The sequence below is a fragment of the Populus euphratica genome, unplaced genomic scaffold, assembly GCF_000495115.2.
Source record: "Populus euphratica unplaced genomic scaffold, PopEup_1.0 scaffold53.1, whole genome shotgun sequence".
In the NCBI taxonomy this organism is placed as follows: Eukaryota; Viridiplantae; Streptophyta; class Magnoliopsida; order Malpighiales; family Salicaceae; genus Populus; species Populus euphratica.
In genome coordinates this window covers 631,486-654,047 of record NW_011499934.1, presented here as the reverse complement: position 1 = coordinate 654,047, position 22,562 = coordinate 631,486, and the positions used below count along the sequence as shown (strand labels likewise).

Below are 22,562 nucleotides of genomic sequence, written 5' to 3'. Positions count from 1 at the left end.
TACTTGTTTAATAGTATCCAAAAAAGGTATATTGATCCTTGTTTGAAAGTTTCTAAGATTTCAAATTTGTGATTGACTTTTCTTTGTTTGATCATAACATGAGAAAATAGTAATGCTAGCGGGGAATCAGTCTTTTCTTCACAATGTTTAGATTCAACCCATTCCTTACCCTCAGAGATTAACTCATCATCTTTTTTCACAAGGTTCAAAAGTGAGTTTTTCAATAACTTTACCATTACGAAGAATGATGACTGGTTTGACTTAATTCATATATTGGTTTCCAGAACTACTTGCATTTGCATTGTATTGCCCTTTGAGATTTTGCTGTGGTTGACATAAAAACTTACCTTTCTCTTGAAAACTAAGAGCTGATGTGAATTTTTGAAGAGCATCTTTTAGATCTGCCATGTTTTGAGCATTTTAAGTATTGATTGTCTCTTGCTTTTCAATGAATACATGTAATATTTCCTTAAAATTTCTTTTAAAAGATAGAGCATAAGGAGGTGCATATCCATAAGAATTTTAAAAATTATGGTGTGCTTAAAAGGGTGGCTATGAAGTTTGTGCATTATTGTTATCACTCTTCCAACTAAAATTTAAGTGATTTCTTCAACCAGGGTTGTATATTTGGAAGTATAGATTATGATTGAGCCTTTAGAAACTATTTAAAGCATGAGTTTGTTTATTGAGACATTCCTTGAAAGAAGGTAAAGTTGGACATTTATTGGTTGAGTGTTCATTGATTTTAACAGATTTGACACACAATATCTTGAATAGATTTTAGTTGACCACTCTTTGTTAATTCTAGTGCCTTGATTTTTCTAACTAAAGATACAAATTTGGCTCGGAGGTCATGATCTTCTCTAAGGTTGTACATTCCTCCACTAGATATACGAGGTTGAGTTTACCCAGTGCCTTATAAGTACATGTAGTGCTTCAATTTTGAGCATTTTCAGCTAGTAAGTCTAGGCACTCCATTACTTCATCAGGGTCTTTATTTTCAAAAAATTCATTACACGTCAATTCTATAATTTGTCTATCTTTAGGTGTTGATCCTTTATAAAAATATGAAAATAATCTTCTTGTTTCAAAACCATGATGAGGGCAAGTATTAAGTAAGTCTCGATACTATCCGAACATTGGTAAAATCTTTCTCCTGGTTTTTGAGTGAAAGTGGTGATTTGAAAGAGTTTGTTCTATGAGACGGAAAAAACTTCTTTAAAAATTGTTATTGTATTTTATCCCAACACGAATAGACTCTAACCTAAGATTTTATATCCATGTTTTAGCTTTATCTTTTAATGAAAAAGGAAAAAAGTTTTAATCTAATGGTGTTTATACTACAATTTAAGTCATTATATGTATTACAAACTTCTTCAAAATCTCTCAAATGCAAGTGATTAGTACTTAAAAGTGCATTTTTATCAAGGTTTTATATCATCATTTTGCACTTGAAATATCAATAACTCCTTAACTAAAACATGTTTTTATAATAACACATCTAATAATATAAGATACTTTTAATTTGTGGTAAATATTCATTTTAAATGCAGGCCTATCACATAAATGAAAGGATTGATTGATGAGTTTAAGAATTAAAATCGAAAGGACAAAGAGATGACCAAACTTAGAAAAGAGATGTTGGTGCAGTCCAAACCAGAACACTGTTCGGTAATTGGGTCATATCTAAAGCTGTAGGTCTCGAATTTAGGTCTTCTTTATATGGATGGAAAGATAAGACATAGGCCTATAAATTTTATATGGAGTCCAAGATTTAAAAAGGTCATTTTCAAGTCCAAATTATAGCAACAACAAAAAAGTCTGAATCTGTCCTACAACCCGAATACTGTTTAGCATTTGGCCCATATCTAGAGTTATAGAAATCCAAATGACCTTCATTTTTTTCCTAAAAAGTTGAGATAATTTCCTATAATTTCATATTTCAAGTGGTTCCAATTCTGATGTTATCAATGACGTTTTGGGCAGACAAAAGAAGATAAAGATTGTCACTAAGTCAAGAGTTGGCCACCTACTCCTCAATTAGCCATTAAATCAATAGTTCTCAATTTTGGCCTATAAAAGGAGGCATTTTTCATGCATTTAGGCTTCTTGGTCTCTAGATCAAGATCATGCTCTTGCTTTCTTTCTTTGTATTTTTGTAATGTTTAAGTTTTATTTTCACTAATATCTTGTTCATGCGTTTCATTTTCCTTTATTTACTTAGTTAACTTTTATCTTATTTATGTTCTTATCTTGTTTATTTATTTTTTTTCTTTCATTATATTTAGTTAAATTTATTATGTCAAGGTGAAAAGGTTACACTAATAGTGTAAGAAGAAGTATAGTGTAAACTTAACATGGACTTTAATGTTTGATACCAACATGTTTTGTATTTGTTATCTTATTCACTCTTTAATACTTTCCTTGTTAAATGACTAATCTAGATTTATGTTGTATAACACTTGGTTCAAAAAATGCTTGACACTTTCATAGCCCATATTGTATGGTATAACCGACATCTGATCTATAAGAGGAACTTGGTTTGTTGTTAATATAAGTTATAATCATGAATGCCTAATTACAAGCATTAGCATTATTTGAATAAGATAACTAATGCAATCATGTTAACAATTCATAATTTGATTGGAACCTCCTTTGTGTGTGGTTTCCAATTAAATAATAAGAGTTTATACCATACTTGTTTGACATACCATTAGTGGATCCTCTAACCTTGATATTTGTTGTTATCATTATTTAAATCCTTACGTTAATATTTCATATCAAAGTTCTCATTAACTTCTTCTTCTTCTTGTTCTTTTTTTTTTTTTTATTAGTAGTAGTAGTAGTAGTAGTAGTACTATTATTATTATTATTATTATTATTATTATTATTATTATTGTTATTGTTGTTGTTGTTGTTGTTGTTGTTGTTGTTATTGGTATTATTGTTATTTATAATTTGTACAATTAACCTCTTTGTGGTTCAATTCTGGTCTTGTTGGGTTATTTATTACTTTGACACTCCTGCACTTAGGAGAATACATCAATCTTTTGGTCGTGTCAAGTTTTTGGCGCCATTACCGGGAAGGTAAATTTTTGTATAGATTATATTATTTGTTTTATTTTCTCTTTTCTTTTTTCTTGTATATAACTTTGTTTCTTTTGTTTTGTTTCTCCTTCTTTTATTTTCTTCTTCCTTTTATTCTATTCTCTCATGTGCATGAGAGTGTGGTCACGTATATTAAGTGATAGACTTTGTAGGGTATCCTCATTGTTTTCAAAAAATATAGCCGAAGTAGATAATCAATCACTTCATAATGAGAATAATGTGAATAACCGTGTTAAAAGACTTAGAAACCACATGAATCCCATAAGAACAAGTGTACCATCATGTATAGTTTTTCTTCTGATGCATCTCATTTTAATTTTAATCCAAGCATTATTTAACTTTTACCTTCTTTTCATGACTTAGATTTAGAAAATTCACACTTGCATTTAAGGGAATTTGAGGAGGTTTGCAACACGTATAATTACTCAAATTGTAGCATAAATACTATCAGATTAAAGTTTTTTCCTTTTTCATTAAAAGATAAAGCTAAAACATGGTTATAAAATTTGAGACCTGGATCCATTTATGTTTAGGATGAAATGCAACAACAATTTTTAAAGAAGTTTTTCCCATCTCATAGAACAAACTCCTTCAAAAGATAAATCACCACTTTCACTCAAAAACCAGGAGAAACATTTTACCAATGTTGGGATAAATATCGAAATTTGCTTAATACTTGCCCTCATCATGGTTTTGAAACATGAAGATTGGTTTCATATTTTTATGAAGGGTTAACATATAGAGATAGGCAAATGGTTGAATTGATATGCAATGAAACTTTTAAAGATAAAGACCCTGATGAAGCAATCGAGTACTTACACTTATTAGCTGAAAATGCTCAAAATTGGGACACCGCGGGTACTTATAAGGCACCAAGTAAAACTCAACCTCATACATTTAGTGGAGGTATGTACAACTTTAGAGAAGATCATGACCTTCAAGCCATGTTTGCATCTTTAACTAGAAAATTTGAGGCACTAGAATTGAAAAGGAGTGGTCAATTAAAATCTGTTCAAAATATTATGTGTCAAATATGTGAAATAAATGAACACTCAACCAATGACTGTCCAACTTTGCTTTTTTTTAAGGAATGTCTCCATGAACAAACCCATGTTTTAAACATTTTCTAAAAGGCCAACCACAACCCATACTTGCAAAATACAACCCGGGTTAGAGAAATCACCTAAATTTCAGTTGGAAGAGTGAAAATAACAATATACAAACTTCACAACCATCATTTCAAGCACACCATAATTTTTAAAATTCTCATGGATATGCACCTCCTTATGCTCCACCTCCTAGAAGAAATTTTGAGAAAATATTGCATGCATTCATTGAAAAGCAAAAGACAATCAATACTCAACTTGCTCAAAACATGATAGATTTTAAAGATGCTCTTGCAAAATTGACATCTGCTCTTAGTTTTCAAGAGAAAGGTAAGTTTCCATCTTAACCACAACAAAATCACAAGGGGCAATACAATACAAATGCAAGTAGTTCTGGAAGCCAACACATGGATCAAGTCAAATCAATCACTACTCTTTGTAGTGGTAAGGTTATTAAAAAGTCTACTTTTGAACCTTGTGAGAAAGATGATGAGTCAATCTTTAAGGGTAAGGAAGGGGTTGAATCTGAAAATTACAAAGAAAAGACTGATTTTCCACTAGCACTTCCATTTTCTTATGTCATGACCAAACAAAGGAAAGTCAATCACAACTCTGAAATCTTTGAAACTTTCAAACAGGTAAAGATCAAAATACCTTTGCTAAATGCTATTAAATAGGTTCTTTCCTATGCTAAATTTTTAAAAGATTTATGATTGTTAAGAGAAAACTGAATGAGAAAAAAAAAAGCCTTTTTAGTCGAACAAGTAAGTGTCATTCTTCAGAACACTAATGCTTTGAAATATAAAGACCCTGGTTGTCTTACAATTTCTTGCGTTATTGGAGAACATAAATTTGAAAGAGCCTTGCTTGATCTTGGAGCTAGTGTGAATTTACTTTCATATTTAGTTTTTTAGAGTCTCAATCTAGGTGAGTTAAAACCAATTTCTATAACTCTTTTACTTACCAATAGATCTGTAAAAGTGCCTAGAGGAAAATTAAAGATGTGTTAGTACAAGTTGATAAATTCATTTATCTTGTGGATTTCATTGTCTTGGACACATAACTTGTTGAAGCATGTAATTCATTTCCTATTATTTTAGGATGTCCATTTCTTGCAACTTCTAATGCATTGATTAATTGTAGGAATGGACTGATGGAGCTATCATTTGGAAACATGACATTGGAGATGAATATTTTCAACATTTGAAAGCAACCTAGAATGATAATGAATTACAAGAAGTAGATCATATTAAGGAATTAGTTTATGATCATCTTGAATCTACTTTAAGTAAAAATAAGTTGAATGAATTTGAAGATTTGTAAATGATTTATTTTCAAGAAAAAATCATAAATGAAAAAGGCACAAAAAATATTGATGCGGATCTTTTGTTAAGAGTGACAACATATTCGACATCCAACATCACACCAATCAATGATTAATTTCCTAATGAATCCTTACTTTCTCTTAGTTCAATGCCTTGGTTTGATATAAATAACATTTTTCTTGCTTCAGCTGATTTGCCAGCTCATTAGAGTATCCAAGACAAAATAAATTTTTTAAGCGACGTGCAAAACTTTTATTGGGATGACCCTTACTTATTCAAATATTATCCTGATCAAATATTTCAAAGATTCATTCCCGATAATGAGGTAAATAGTTTCATTAAACCTTGTCATTCTAAAGCATATAAGAGTTATTTCTCATAAAAAAAAAACAGCTACAAAAATCTTTCAAAATGGATTTTATTAGCCCACTATGTTCAAGGACTTACATGCATTCTGCAAAGCTTGTGAAAATTATCAAAAGTCAGGATTCATTTCAAAATATATGAAATCTTTAGATAATCTTTTATTGACTTTTGAGACATATCCTGGTGGAGATATGCATTATGCATCTCATAATTTATGACCCCATTTCCATAAAGAACATGATTGACTTAGTCTTGGGAATCTGACTAAAAAAAGATCGTGTTTACTAGTTTTTAAGAAGACTAGATAAGAAGCCTATCCCCGACCCATAGAGGGTGTTTAAGCCTTTTTCGGACATAAAACCAAGAGAAGATGTGAGCCACAATAATAACTACCTGTACATACACATGTTTTTTTTAAATAAATAAATAAATAAAAAGAGAGATAAAGTGTGTGTGAGACTCCAGCTAGCCTACATATAGGTGGTATGATTGCCTTTTCAATTTGTCATCTATAAAATCCTCTCTTTCTTCTTTTCATTTCTACTCAACCTATACATTCAACAAATATATAAGTGTGTAAAAATGACAAATTTCTTAGGTCATCACATAAGAAATGTTTGTGTTTTCAGTGGATCTAGTCTTAGAAAAGAAAAAGATTTTTTAGAATCAGCAAATCATCTTGGTCAGGTGCTAACTGAGACAAAGATTCATTTAGAGTATGGGGGAGGTAGCCTTAGGTTAATGGGAGGTGTGTCAATAGCTGTATTTTTAGGAGGTGGTGAAGTTTTCGGGGTCGTCCCCAAAGCTTTAGGACAGGGGACATCATTGGAAAAACAATTGGAGAGGAACTACAGGTCTCCATAATGTCTGCTCAAATAAAAACAATGTTTAACCATGTTGATGCCTTTATTGCCTTTACCAGGTGGCCTGGGCACATAGGAAGAGATCTTTCAAATTTCCTCTCGAGCTAAACTGCACATTCATCATAAACCCATAGGTATTGTCATAACCCAATTCTGGGTTATTCCCTAAAATTCACTTTTTTTTTCAAAATAAAAATCAAAAAATAAAATAAAGGCTGGCAATGTGAAGAAAACTGATCTAGAAAGACATCAAAAATAGGCAAAAATCAATCTGTAATTTTCTGAGGACATTCAAGACTTATTAACGCCCCATTGTGCCTAAAACTGGAGAAAAAAAAGACAAATTCAAGGTAGAATTAAATGATTATTGGACAAATTTGCATAAAAATTAAGTCCAATAACATAATTAAATTTTTAATAGGCCATTTTGATTTAATCATGGGCGAAATTAAATTTTAATTATGTTTAAGAATTAATTTAGGTCGAAATAAAGGATTTAATTAAGTGCAAGGACTTAATTATACTTTAAATGGGTCAAATTAATTTTATTTGGAGCTTAATTGGTGAAAAAATTAAGTTTGGGAGCCTAATTTGGGCTTAATTGAGAAGATTGGAATTTTAAGAGACCAAATTTAATTTTTACCAAGTTAATTGATTGAAATCAGGGAAATTGAAAGAAAATTGAAGTTTTGGGGCCAATTAGGGGTCAAATTGACAAAATCCAAAGCCAAGGACCAATCTGCAAAAGGGGTCGAACTATAGGGGTCTAATTGACAAAATCCGGGGGTCAAATTGAAGAAATTGAAATTTTAATGGATAATTAGGGACGAAACTGCATAAATCCAAGACCAAGAACCATATTGCAAAAGGTAAAAATCTGGGGCTGAAGTTGAAGTTAAGTCGGGACCAAATTGCATTAAATCCAAAATTTTGGGTCAATTAGGGAATTATATTAAAAGAAATTGAAAGCTGGAGGACTAAATTGAAAATCAGTAAAATCCCTAATTTTTTATTCAAAACGACGTTATTTTTGTGTTTTTTTTTTAAAAAAGGGAATGGACCAGGCGACGTGTTGCCTGGTTAATGTTCATCTTCCTCCTCGCAAAGCTACCTGAGTAGCAGCTTTCCAGACGCATTTTCTACCTCGTTTGGCCACCAAATCCGACAACGCGTGCGCCAACATGTCCACCTGAAACCTCTCTATCCCTGAGAGTGGTCCAGTCGGGTCGACAAACTTTGAAACGACTTCGTTTATTGGCCCAAAGTGGCCACCTCCTGTAGTCTGTAGCCTTGGATTGCCAAATTTGGCAGTTCGAGGTGCACATTTTGAACTAACGGCTTGGATTCCTCGAGTTAAATCAAGAACTGAGAATTTTTCCCCATTGAAGACAAGATTACCCTTGAGCAGCTCCCTCTGCAGTCGCACCAACAGTTCGAGCCGTGAGCTTTCCTTCTCTTCGCTGTGAGTTTTTCTTCTTCTTCTTTCTTCCTCCGCCGGTCTCCACCATTGCAGCAACCGGTACCACGCCGTCATCCTCCGCCAGACCGCTAGCTCTCCAATGCCAGGTAAGCCTCCTCCCTACTTAATTCTCTTATTCCTCCGATCGTCTCCCCCCTCCCCCCGGTATCGTAGCTGCTATATGCAAATTCTGCATGCAGCAGCTAATTAACTAGCTGTGGGTCGGGCTAGTCACAACCCAGATCTTAAGTTTTTCGAATGACCCTTACAAAGTGTACTTCTGATAAAGAATTGAGAATACAGCTACAGCAGTTGCCAAACTTCTACATTTGGATCAAGTTGATGAGTACAAGATATCCAATGGAGGTTTCAAGTGGAAGATGATCGAGAGTAAATTGAAGACATATAAGGAAGAAGGGAAGTTAGGTGAAGAAAGATATCAGATAATTTCCTTTTCTATCTTTGGGTTGGTTCTGTTTCCTTCAGAAGCCACCAGAAGTATTAGCATTGAAGCTGCTAACGCCTTCCTTGAATTTGAAGAGGTAAGGAATAACCCTACTTCAACTATCTTAGCTGAAACCTTCCTATCTCTAAACCATTGTAGATTATATGGAAAAAGGGGCGATGTGATGTTGTATCCCTCTCTTATTCATATGGATAGTAAGCCATCTAGATGTATCAAAAGAAGTCTTCAATAATTTCTGATGGTTTAACATGAGGCCTCTTGAGCTGGTGCTGACTAAAGAATGGAATGGTTTGGATGAAAAGGCGTGGGTAGAGAAATACCGAGAACTTCCCCAAACTAATTTCAAATGGAAAGCTCTTTGGGTAAGTAGTTCATCTTACCTCATGAGTTGTGGCGACAAGGCATGGGTTCCATTGATTGGCTTAACTAGATATATCAATTACTTACCCTCATTAGTGGCCAGACAGTTTGGAGGAATACAACACGTGCCAAGAACTCGGGTGATAGTCGAATATACCGGTATGTTTAAAGAAGCTAGCTCTTTAGATATGTTAGATGCCATTAGAAATGACTGGAAACAACCTGTTTTGGTCTATAAGGAAGAGCATCAAAAAGAGTTCTCAGTTAGCCCTACATATTCAATATGGAGGAGTGGCAGTTCATCTAAGATACTTCAAGAGGTCAAAGAGTAAAGAAGAGCCCAATATAAGTTTTATGTGACGTTGGAGCTGAAAAGAAAAAGGGTCAATAATGAGGAAGATCTTCGAGAAGAGTTGGATAAGCTGAGGATTGAGCTCGGTAATAGCAAAAATCATCAAAATTTCCTAGAAAACCAACTTTTGAAAGAAGAAGAGATGAAGGTGTCTCTGGATTAGCAATTGAAGGAAAGAGATGAGCAAATTGTTAAGTTAAAGAAGAACCAGCATGAAGCAAATGAGCAACTGAAGGAGGGGAAGGCCAAAAATGACGAGTTGGTAAAAAAGCATGTAATAGTGGAGCACAAATGGGTGAGTCTAAAAAGGGCCTCAGAAAGTAGAAAGTCTGCCGACAAAGAGACAATAGCTTCTCTAAAGAAAGAAAGGGACCAATATAAATTAAAATGGGAAGCTGAAAAAAAGAAGAGCAGATTAGCTGATCTCACCATTGAAGAAGAAAGAAGATTAAGAACTCGATGTCAGATGCAGGCTGAAGATGAGAGAGAAGCAAGGAGGGTAGCTTAGTCAGACATGAAGGAATACTTGGACAAGATAAATGGTATGAGAAACCGAGTGTCTATGATACAAGCCGAGCTTGAGTCCCGAGAAGAAGAAGCAAAGGAAATGCAAGAGCAATTTGAGGAATGGCAAGACTATATCAGCAGTTTTGATGCACAACTAAACACTAATAAGCTTGATATAGAGAAGGAAGAATTGCAAAGGGCCAGAAAGCAGATTCAACAGTTGGAAAAGATGGTTCAAATTTTGGAGACAAACAATGAATCATTTGCCGCCAGCAATGGAACATTACTTCAAAATAATACTATGTTCCATTACAAGATAGAACAAACTAACAGGCTAATTGACATGGTGGCCAGGAAGGCAAATCAGTTGCGAGTGAAGGCTGCTAGGATTGCCAACAACCGTCATAGATACGAGGAATATTTGAATGAAGTTTCCTCTTTCATGAAGAATGTGGCCAATAAAGGAATATCATTTGAATGAAGACACTTTGTATGAACCACTTTGTAACTTTCATAATGTACGGAATTTAATCAATCAAAGGAATTGGGTAAAACCTCTTTGTGTATTATCAGACTTCAGACTTCGGATGTTACTTGTATTTGGCAAAGAAAGTCATAGATTAGCTTTTTAATCCATATACATGCATTTGCATCCATGTTTACACATTCATTCATTATAACACACATGCATACACCAGGTCAAAATATAGGTCCCCAAAAAGCTTACAACACCCAACTTCGAGCAAGGAACATGGAAGATGAAGAGCGTGCTTACCGTGATGCTCGTTTCCAAGAAGAGTTGGATTTCTTAAAAGATAGTGTGGCTCGCCTCACCGGCTTAATCGAGCAAGTACTAAGGAACACCCTAGGTGAAGGTCCTTCAACTAGGCCTGCCCCTCTCCCAGCAAACCAACCTGAAGAAATAATAGAAGAACATGCACAAGAGCCTCGATATAATCCAGCATTTGTGCGGTCAACAACACTAATACCAACACCTGCAGTCACGAGATGCATTCGTTAATGAGTCCCACAAAACCAAGCCATTTGAGGGCATTGATCAAGACAAGATGGCAGCACTAGGGGCCAGGATTAAGGCCATTGAGGGAATAGACTTATATGACCCTGCACGAGCTGTAGAAATGTGTCTAGTCCCTAATGTGGTGGTACCAAAGAAATTTCAAGTTCCTGAATTTATCAAATACACCAGCACTCAATGTCCGGTTACCCATCTCAAATCCCATTGCAATAAAATGGCAGAAGTAGTTCACGATGAGAAGCTACTAATGCATTTCTTTCAAGATAGCTTGAGTGGAGCAGCGTTAAGCTGATATATGAGGTTAGATAATACCAGGTTCCATACATGGAAGGACCTCGTAGATGCTTTCATCAAGCAATACAAATACAACATGGATATTGCTCCTGACAGAACCAGTTTATCTAACTTGGAGAAAGGAGATAAAGAAAGTATAAGAGAATATGCTCAAAGATGGAGAGATTTGGCAGCACAAGTCCACCCTCCTCTCCTGAAAAAGGAAATGGTTGCTTTGTTTGCTAACACGTTAAAAGCATCATACTATGAACACGTGATGGGTAGTTCGGCCTAACAATTCACGGATGTCGTGGCAGTGGCTGAACGAATAGAGCAAGGAGTAAAGAGTGGAAGAATCTCTGCACCTGTGGAGAAAAAGGGTTTTGGAGTGAAGAAAAGAGAGATTGATCATGTTGAAAGTAGTTATAGAAGCAAGAAAGGCCCTTTCCAAAGATATAATACTCAATCCTCTTCACCCTAAATTGCCAACACTAATTTTAACTTCCCGAGCCCAACTAGAAAACTTGAACCCCAAAACCACCAAGCAAAAAACCAAGCCGAGAGTTTCCCCAAAAGGAATTACCAAATAACCCAAGAACAATTACCTCCGTTGTCGTTACCCTTAAATGAAATGTACCAAAAGCTACTAAGTATCGGGCAAGTAGTCCCCATGCCTTTGACACCCCTATAACTACCTTATCTAGCTAGTATAAGCCAGATCTCACTTGCGAATACCATGCCGGTATAGCTAGACACAGTATCCATACCTGTAACACCTTTAAAAGAAAACTTTTGCAACTGATCAAAGCAGGATGGATAGCATTTGAAGATGCCCCTAATGTGAATGCGAACCCTCTACCCAATTATGCTTCAGGTAGTGGGTCTGTAAACATGTTAGAAGTAGAACACTCAAAAATCTTAAAGCTGTCAATGGATAGGATCTACCAAATGATGGTAGATGTAAGGCACAAAGAGGGTAGCGAGAAGTGTTGTGAACTTCACAATGTAAAAGGCCATGTGATCAGCCATTGCGAGGGCTTTCACAAAAAAGTGATGCATATGATGAGTCATGGGTTGCTACAAATTGAGAAAGCAACAAGTGGAGAGGTGTTCATGATGGAGGCACCAAATAAAGAGGTGTGTCGAGTACAATTCACTACCGGAAAGCCACCCAAATTGGTCCTGTCCAAACCAGTAGTGGAATATAAAGGGAATTATAGTGCTTTACCTCACGACTATGGGTATTCTTTTAAAAGCACTCCACAACCGCCCATTTTTCAAGTAGAAATTGGGGGATTGACCTGTAGTGGTAGATGTTTCACTCTAGAAGAGTTGGAAAAACAAAGAAAAGCTAAAGGTAAAGAAGGGGCTGATGTAACTGAGGAAATAAATAAACCTGTCATGGAAGAGGAAACTAACGAATTCTTAAAGTTGATGAAACACAGTGAATATAGTGTTGTTGAACAGCTCAAGAAAACTCCAGCAAGAATATCATTATTTTCTCTTATTCTAAGCTCTGAGCCACATAGGAAGGCTCTACAAAAGGTATTGAATGAAGCCTACGTTCCTCAAGACATCAATCAAAAAGCCATGGAACATTTAGTGGGAAGAATCCAGGCCTTGAATTATATATACTTCACTGAAGATGAATTGAGTCCTGATGGTACTAGGTACAACAAGCCACTATACATTACAGTGCGTTGCAAGGATATTTTGATCGGAAAGGTGCTCATCGACAATGGTTCTGTACTAAATGTCCTGCCATTATATATGTTGAAAGAAATGCCTGTCGATGAGTCACATATAAAGCCCAGCACCTTGGTGGCGAGAGCATATGATGGTTCGCCAAGACCAATAATTGGGACCCTAAAAGTAGAGCTATATGTGGGGTCGCAGATGTTTTTGATAACATTACAAGTAATGGACATTCACCCATCTTACAATATATTATTAGGAAGGCCATGGATTCATGCACCTGGAGTAGTGGCTTCTTCATTGCACTAGTGTTTGAAGTATATCATGAACGGAATGTTGATAACTGTCAAAGCTGAAGAGACAGTTTCCATGATAAAAAATATGGCCATACCTTTTATTGAAGCAGAAGATTGTAGAGATGGGAATATTCATGCTTTCAAAATTGTGAACGCAGAATGGGTTCCTGAAGGCACAGTGCTAAGAAAGCCTAAAATCCCAGAAACCGTAAAGATGGCTGCCAAATGCTTTTTAAAGAAAGGGGCTCTTTTTCAATGTAATCTTGAGACCAGAATGCCTAGCCTAATCAAGCTAAACTGTGCAAATAAAAGATTTGGGCTTGGATATAAGCTCAAGAAAGATGATTACAAGCGGGTTACTTAGGTTAAAAGAGAAGCAAGAATGACGAGGATTGAAGGAAGAGAGCTAGAAGAAGAGGAACTTGTCATCCCACCACTCCATCTTTCCCAAGGGCCGTAGAAGTGATTAGATATGACATAATGGATTTCCATATTAACACCCTGGAGAGCCAAGAAGAAAAACGAATAGAGGAAGTAGATTTGGAGGATGAAGTTTTGCCACAGCTTTTCATTCACACCATTGATGAACCTCCTGCCAGATTTTTTGTGCGAAGATTGGCTGAAGGGGAGGTGTACCAGAATTGGAAGACGGAGCCTACTCCTATTGTGTTTAAAAAGTAATTGTTCTTGTTTGATAATGCTCGGACTTATTTTGTCTTGTTTTGACTTGTGCTGATCTTATCGGTATTTTAGCTCATAGTATCGCAAGATTTTCTATGTTAACCAAACACTTTTGTTTTAATGAGATCATGCATTTTCTTGTGTCCAAAGTGTGCCTGCATCTTTTATCTTTTCATGAATCACACTTACACGAGCACGCATTGCATTTTCAGGATTGCATTGCACTTTCAGGAATCCTGAAAGTTCCATCAATTCACAAAACCATTGCACTAAGAATAATTGGCCAAACTTTGATAATATGATTGCAACGGATGATGAAGAATGGGGAGAGGAAGATATAAGAGAGTTTACTAAGCTGGTAGAAAGTTCAGAAAAAGCCTGGGAACCGACCAATGAGAGACTAGAAGCCATTAATGTGGGAGACGAACAAAAAAATAAGGAATTAAAGATTGGCACTCTTGCTACAATTGAAGAAAGAAATAGACTAGTTTCTTTATTACACGAGTATGTAGATATTTTTGCTTGGACTTATGCAAATATACTTAGTCTAGATACTAACATAGTAGTACATAAGATTCCTTTAATAGAAGGAAGCAAGCCAATTAAGCAGAAAACCAGGCGAATGCGCCCGGATATGTTACTCAAGGTAAAATCTGAGATACGAAAACAGTGGGATGCAGGGTTTCTAGATGTAGTCCAATATCCACAATGGGCAGCCAATATGGTCGTAGTCCCAAAAAAGGATGGGAAGATTCGGGTGTGTGTGGACTATAGAGATTTGAACAAGGCAAGCCCAAAAGATGATTTTCCTTTACTCCATATAGACATTCTCGTTGATAATGCTACAAGAAATGCTACATATTCTTTTATGGATGGATTCTCTGGTTATAATCAAATTAGAATGGTAGAAGAAGGTAAAAAGAAGACCACTTTTGTCACATCTTGGGGGACATTTTGCTATAAAGTAATGCCATTCGGATTGAAGAATGCTGGAGCTACATATCAAAGAGCAATGGTTACCCTGTTCCACGATATGATGCACCAAAAAGTGGAAGTTTATGTGGATGACATACTTGTAAAATCGAAGAAAGAGGAAGATCATATGCAAGTGTTAAGAAGACTATTTGAAATGCTGCGAAAATTCCAGCTAAAGTTGAATCCGATAAAATGCTCATTCGGGGTGAAAACAGGAAAACTATTGGGCTTCATAGTAAGTGGTCGAGGAATAGAAGTTGATCCTAATAAAGCTAAAGCTATTCAAGAGATGCCTGCCCCTAAGACAAAAAAAAGGTAAGAAGTTTCCTCGGGCGCCTGAATTACATAGCTCGGTTTATATCCAATTGACGGTGACTTGTGAACCAATTTTTCATTTGCTCAGGAAGAAAAATCTGGGAGTATAGGACAACGATTGTCAGGAAGCCTTTGATAAAATAAAGAGGTACTTGTAAAATCCACCATTATTAGTACCTCCAACACCGAGGAGGCCTTTGATTCTATACTTAACAGTAACAGAAACAGCTATGGGCTGTGTGCTGGGACAATATGATGAGTCAGGAAGGAAAGAGTAAGCTATTTACTACTTAAGTAAAAAATTCAATGATTGTGAGTCGAGATATAAAACAATTGAGAGGTTGTGTTGTGCCTTGGTTTGGAGTGTGAAAAGACTCCGGCAGTATATGCTATACTACACAACTTGGTTGATTTTAAAATTAGACCCGCTCAAGTATATTTGTGAAAAACCTTACCTGTCAAGTAGAATAGCAAGGTGGCAAGTGTTGTTGGTAGAATATGACAATGTCTTTATGACAAGAAAAGCTGTAAAAGGAAGCATAATTGCCGATTATCTTGCAGACCATGCCACGGAGAACTATGAGCCGCTAAACTTTGACCTCCCAGATGAAGATGTGATAGTAGTCGAAAATAAAAGTGGGGAAAGCGATCAGTGGACCCTTTACTTTGATGGGGCAGTAAATGTATCAAGAAATGGGGTCGGAGCCGTAGTGATTTCCCTAGAAAATAAGTAGTATCCTGTTTGAACAAGGTTACTATTTGAATGTACCAATAACACTGCCGAGTATGAAGCCTGCATCATTGGCCTGGAAGCTGCTCTAGAACTTAAGGCCAAGAAGCTTGAGGTCTTTGGGGACTCCTTACTAATCATCTGTCAAGTCAAAGGTGAGTGGCAAACCAAGGATGAGAAGTTGAAGTTGTATCAAAGTTATCTCTTAAAGTTAGCCGATGAATTTGAAGAAATCAAATTCACTCATATAAGCAGAGATAAGAATCAGTTTGCTGATGCCTTAGCAACCTTAGCTTCAAAGACACAAGTTGATGCTAAAAGCAAGATCCAACCAATAGATATCGAAGTCAGAAGCTTCCAAGCCCATTGTTGCTTAATTGAAGAATCTCTAGATGGGAAACCATGGTACAATGACATCAAGAAGTTTCTCCAGCATTGAGAATATCCTGAAGAGATTTCCAAGAAGGATGAAAAGACTTTGAGAAGAATGACCATGAATTTTTACTTGGATGGGGAAATTTTATATAAAAGGTCATTTAACGGGACTTTGCTCAGGTGTTTGAATGAAAATGAGATTGAACAAGTACTAAAGGAAGTTCATGAAGGGATTTGTGCTACACATGCTAATGGGCATACAATGGCAAAACAAATACAAAGGTCTGGATACTCCTAGTTGACCATGGAGAGAGATTGTATAGACTATATCAGAAAATGCTATAAATGTCAAATATATGGTGATAAGATAAATGCACCTCTGACACCTCTGTTTAATATGATCTTGCCTTGGCCTTTTGATATGTGGGGTTTGGATGTTATAGGGCCAATTAACCCTAAAGCAAGCAATGGGCATAAATTCATTTTGGTGGCCATCGACTACTTCACCAAATGGGTAGAAGCCAACTCTTACGCTCATGTAACACAGAAAGTAGTCAAGGGGTTTATTGAAAAGGATTTGATCTATCGTTATGGTTTGCCAGTAAGATTGGTAACTAACAACGCCTAGAATTTTAATGGGAAGTTGATTGACGAATTGTGCACCAAATGGAAGATTAAACACCTCAATTCCTTCCCTTATAGACCAAAGATGAATGGGGCAGTCGAAGCAGCTAACAAGAATCTCAAGAAGATTATCCAGAAAATGGTGGTCACCTACAAGGATTGGCATGAAATGCTCCCATATGCACTTCATGCGTACCGTACCATGGTTAGAACTTCTATAAATGCCACCCCATACTTTTTAGTATATGGAATAGAGGCAGTTGTGCCTTTAGAAGTAGAAATCCCATCACTGCGGATCCTGAAGGATGCAGAATTGGACGAATCAGAATGGGTAAGGTCAAGATTTGAGCAACTAACCTTGATCGATGAGAAAAGACTAGCAGCTATCTGCCATTACCAGTTATACCAAAGCAGGATAGCCAAAGCTTACAACAAGAAGGTCAAACCAAGGGTGTTCAAGGAAAGGGATTTGGTGTTAAGGAAGATCCCACTAGCATCAGGAGAAGATCAAAGCAAGTGGGCATCAAACTACGAAGGGCCATATATAGTGAAAAAGGCTTTTTCTAGAAGGGCTTTAATTCTGACTACTATGGATGGAAGGGATCTACCAAGACCTGTAAACTCAAATGTTGTAAAGAAGTACTATGCCTGATGTATTTATACTTGTCAATCAATGAAATTGAAGTTTGGCTAAGATTTCTGTAGTGTGTTTCCCCTAAAATTATGCATGATCTCATGTTTTGATAAAGATTTTTGGAAATTCAAAGTCTTACTACAAAACTAAAGTCAAATTAATGCTTGTTCTAACAAACAAGTTCTAAGAATTCAAGTGATATCCTGACACTCACAAAAAAAAAACCTGAAAGACAACCCAAGCACCATGAAATAACTTCAAAGCTGAGTTTTAACTGCATGAATAATGAGAAATTGTTTTGCATATTTTCATGTGGGAAAGCAAAGCTTGACGATTCTAACTACATGCATTTGAAATGAAGAAACACCATCTTTGATAACTCTTTCACAAATTCTAAAAATCCCTTGAAGTCCCCCTTTGAGCTTAATACATTTTGTTGAAAAAATTACCTTGGCTAGGATCACACCCTACACTAGGGGGGGGGGCAAGTGCAAAAACAAAAAATCCTTAATGACTAAAAATGCCCAAATAACCCTAGGGGGCATGAAAAAGTCATCAACGATAAAAGTGTCCAAACAAAGCTGGGGAGCATGAAAGAGTTCCAAAAGATTTGAGCGTGCCAAAAAAAAAATTCGATAATATAATGATGCTCAAAACCAAAGGAAGGAAAAGCCTAACAATGACGGGCACCGTGGACCATTTTGCAAAATCAATTCCAAGGTCCAAAAATGTATGAATAAAAAAGTTTGGGATACAAGCACTAGTGATCTTTAGTCTTAAAGTCCCTTAAACACCTTTTGAGCCTACAAATATCCTTTTCTTCATAACCAATAGCCCAAGCCTATATTACGTGCCTAATCAAGTCCTTTCTGATCAAAGACAAGCAATTTGGATCGGTAGGCAGTGCTTTCTCATGCGGAACAAAATCATTATTCATGCAAATAAAATGAATGCTTTGAGAGATGGTTCCCAATAACCCTCAAATTGAAATTTCAACCTTTTATGACCAACCAAATGTCACTTCATATTTTTCACCAAAAATCAAAACAAAAAGTTTTCATCACTTCTGAAAAACCTCTCTATAGGAATCACTTGAATTTCTTAAGAATGAGTTTGCTTTGAATCGATGTCAAAATGATTTCTGTGTCTGGAATAGCTTTGAAATTCCAAAAAACTCTGCAAGAAAACAACTCCTTGTCAAAGACCAAACCTCCTTTCACTTAGCCTCATCCTCAAACCTGATCTGAATACTTGGGGGCATGATCAAGCTGAAGGATAATTCACTAAAACACATAGGGTTGGCTCCATGATTACCCTTATAAGAAAATAGAAAATGTTGGGTTGAGCTAGAAATCCCTTCAGATAAAGGTTTGAGGGATAAGATGTATATCATATCCTACCCGAGGGTCAAGATCACAAGATGTGACTCGAGTAAGCAAGAGTGAAAATAGCCATTAAAGCTTACTATCAAACACTTCAACTTTTGAGAAAGGAAGGACATCATGAAGAAATGGGGACCTATATTTCTCAGGTAAGTATACATGCATATTGATCATAATGCATTGCTTTCAATATTGTCAAATCGGTTTCACCATCACCTTTTTGGGTAGTGTGTTTTCTAACCCGGCCCCCATTTAAGTGCGCCTCAGAGCCCTCAACCACCTTAGGTAATGCGTTTTTTAACCCTACCTCTTTTCTACCGCGCCTTTGAACCCTCACCTCTTATGTAATGCGTTTTCTAACCCTACTTCTTTCAAGTGTGCCTTTCATCCCTCATTCCCCTTGAGTCCTATCTCTTTTCAAATGCTCTTTTGAGCTCTGATCTCTTATATAGTGCATCTTTGAGCCCTATCACATTGTCTCTTCAAGACATTTCATTGTTTTCACTTAGGTAGGTCACCTATCAGACCTCTTTGAAAACTCTTTTCATCATCTATTACAATGAAACCATCTTTTAAAGAATCCTCGCATTCCTTACCACTTTCAAAATCTTCCATTTAGGTCAGTTGCCCATTACAGTGAAACCATCTTTTCAGGAAATCCTTGCATTTCTCACACCTTCAAAATCTTTTGTTTGGATGAAACCATCTTTTTAGAAAATCTTTGCATTTCTCACACCTTCAAAATCTTCCATTTGGGCCGGTTGTTCATTATAATGAAACCATCTTGTGAGAAACCCTTGCGTTTCTTGCCAACTCTAAAAATTTCCATTCGGGTCGGTTGCCCATTACAATAAAACTGTTTTGAGAAATCATTGAATTTTTCACCACTTTAAAATCTTCATGTTTTACACTTGGGCAAGTCACCCAACAATAAGACCGCTTTGAAAATTTTTATATTTTTGAAAAATCTTTGTATTTTTCAAAACTTTTCTAGGCAGGTTACCCAACACAACAAGACTGCTTTGAAATTTTTTGTATTTTTGAAAAAAATCTTTGTATTTTTCAAAACTTTTCCTTGACAGGTCACCCAACACAACAAGATCACTTTGAAAATTTTTGTATTTTTGAAAAAATCTTTGTATTTTTCAAAACCTTTCACTTGGGCAGGTCACCCAACACAACAAAACCTCTTTAAAAAATCTTGGTATTTTTCATCATTTAAAAAAAAAATCTCTGAAAAATATGTGTTTTTCACATGGGAAAGTCACACGTTACTTTTCTCCTGGGTAGGTCACCCATGATAATTCGACCATTTCAAAATCTTTGGATTTTCAAAAAAAAACCTTTCAGTTTTTACTCTGAGTGCGCTTTCTAGGCCTCAAAAGGATTCATTATTTCTCAATATAATGAGTCAACCATTTCCTATCCTTCTTTTTCATCTTTATAATACTTCCTATCTAAAGTCTCTAACGAGCCTTTCTATCACAAGCTTTGTAAAGAGGGGGGCAACTGTCATAACCCAATTCTGGGTTGTTCCCCAAAATTCACCTTTTTTTTTTCAAAATAAAAATAAAAAAATAAAATAAAGGCTGGCAATGTAGAGAAAGCTGATCTAGAAAGACTGCGAGAATAGACAAAAATCAATCTGTAATTTTCGGAGGAGATTCAAGACCTTTTAACGCCCCATTGTGCCTAAAATTGTAGGAAAAAAAGGCAAATTCAAGGTCAAATTAAATGATTATTGGAAACATTTGCATAAAAATTAAGTCTAATAACATAATTAAATTTTTAATAGGCCAATTTGATTTAATCATATGCCAAATTAAATTTTAATTATGTTTAAGAATTAATTTAGGTCCAAATAAAGGATTTAATTAAGTGCAAGGACTTAATTATACTTTAAATAGGTCAAATTAATTTTATTTGGGGCTTAATTGGTGAAAAAATTAAATTTGGGAGCTTAATTTGGGTTTAATTGAGAAGATTGAAATTTTAAGAGGCCAAATTTAATTTTTACCAAGTTAATTGATTGAAATCAGGGGCCAAATTGAATGAAAATTGAAGTTTTGGGGCCAATTAGGGGTTAAATTACAAAATCCAAAGCCAAGGACCAATCTGTAAAAGGCGTCGAACTATAGGGGTCTAATTGACAAAATCTGGGGTCAAATTAAAGAAATTAAAAGTTTAATGGTCAATTACGGACGAAACTGCATAAATCCGAGACCATGGACCAAATTGCAAAAGGCGCGTAAATCTGGGGCTGAAGTTAAAGTTAAGCCGAGACCAAATTGCATTAAATCCAAAGTTTAAGGTCAATTGGGGAATTATATTGAAAGAAATTGAAAGCTGGAGCACTAAATTGAAAATTAGCAAAAATCCCTAATTTTATATCCAAAACGGCGCTGTTTTTATGTTTTTTTTTTTAAAAAAAGAAGGGACCAGGTGACGCATTGCTTGGTTACTGTTCATCTTCTTATCCGCAAAGCTACCCGAGTAGCAGCTTTCCAAGCGCATTTTCTGCCTCATTTGGCCACCAAATCCGAGAACGCGTGCGCCAACATGTCCACCTAAAGCCCCTCTATCCCCGAGAATGGTCCGGTAGGGTCAACAAACTTTGAAACGACTCTGTTTATTGGCCCAAAGTGGCTACCTCGTGCAGTCTGCAGCCTTAGATTGCGAAATTTAGCAGTTCGAGGTGGACACTTTGAACCAACGACTTGGATTCCTTGAGTCAAATCAAGGGCTGAGAATTTTTCCCCGTTGAAGACAAGATTACCCTCGAGCAGCTCCCTCTTCAACTGCACCAACAGCTCCAACCGTGAGCTTTCCTTCTCTCCGCTGCAAGTTTTTCTTCTTCTTCTTCTGTCTTCCTCCGCTGGCCTCCACCACTACGGCAACCGGTACCACGTTGTCGTCCTCCACCAGATTGCCAACTCTCCAACGCCAGGTAAGCCTCCTCCCCGCTTAATTCTCTTATTCCTCCGATTGTCTCCTCCCTCCCCCGGTATCGTAGCTGCTGTATGCAAATTCTACATGCAGCAGCTAATTAACTAGCTGTGGGTCGGGCCAATCACAGCCCAGCCCGGCCCAAACCCAAAACTCCTAGGCCAAAATCGACCGAACCCATTTTGGGCCGATTTTGGCCCACTTTTCCTCGACTAAGCCCGGACCAGCCCAGCCCAGCCCACATGTTTTAATATATATATATATTTCTAAAAAAAAGAAAAAATTCAAAAAAATCTTTAAAAAATTTATGATTTTCTTAGATGTTTTTTCTATTAATTTTGCATAATATCAGTTTGTATATTTACACTATAAAATATAAATTCGGTATTAAAATATCTGGTTTTCTTTAAAAAATAGAAAAAAAAAGAAAAAAAAGAAAAAAAATATTTTATTGCATACGTCCAAGTCCTAAAGAATTTTTCGTGTTTTTTTTTAAATAAAAAAAATTGCATCTTTCTCATGCTTTAAAAATAAAAAAAATAGATATCATAACTAGTTTATGATTATCCGTTAAGATTGGCCAAAATATCAAAAACCTTTTTTTCAACCCCTTTTTTAGGATCCAGATGTAGAATTTAATATTTGTGGAGTGTAAAATTACATGATAAAGTACACCCTCAGTTATTAA

At 35.9% G+C, this 22,562-nt stretch overlaps 1 pseudogene; it reads left to right on the top strand.

Annotated features, from left to right (window-relative positions):
• Nucleotides 1-10,663: 10,663 nt before the first annotated feature.
• On the top strand, nucleotides 10,664-17,564 carry LOC105136372 (uncharacterized; annotated as a pseudogene).
• Nucleotides 17,565-22,562: the final 4,998 nt, after the last annotated feature.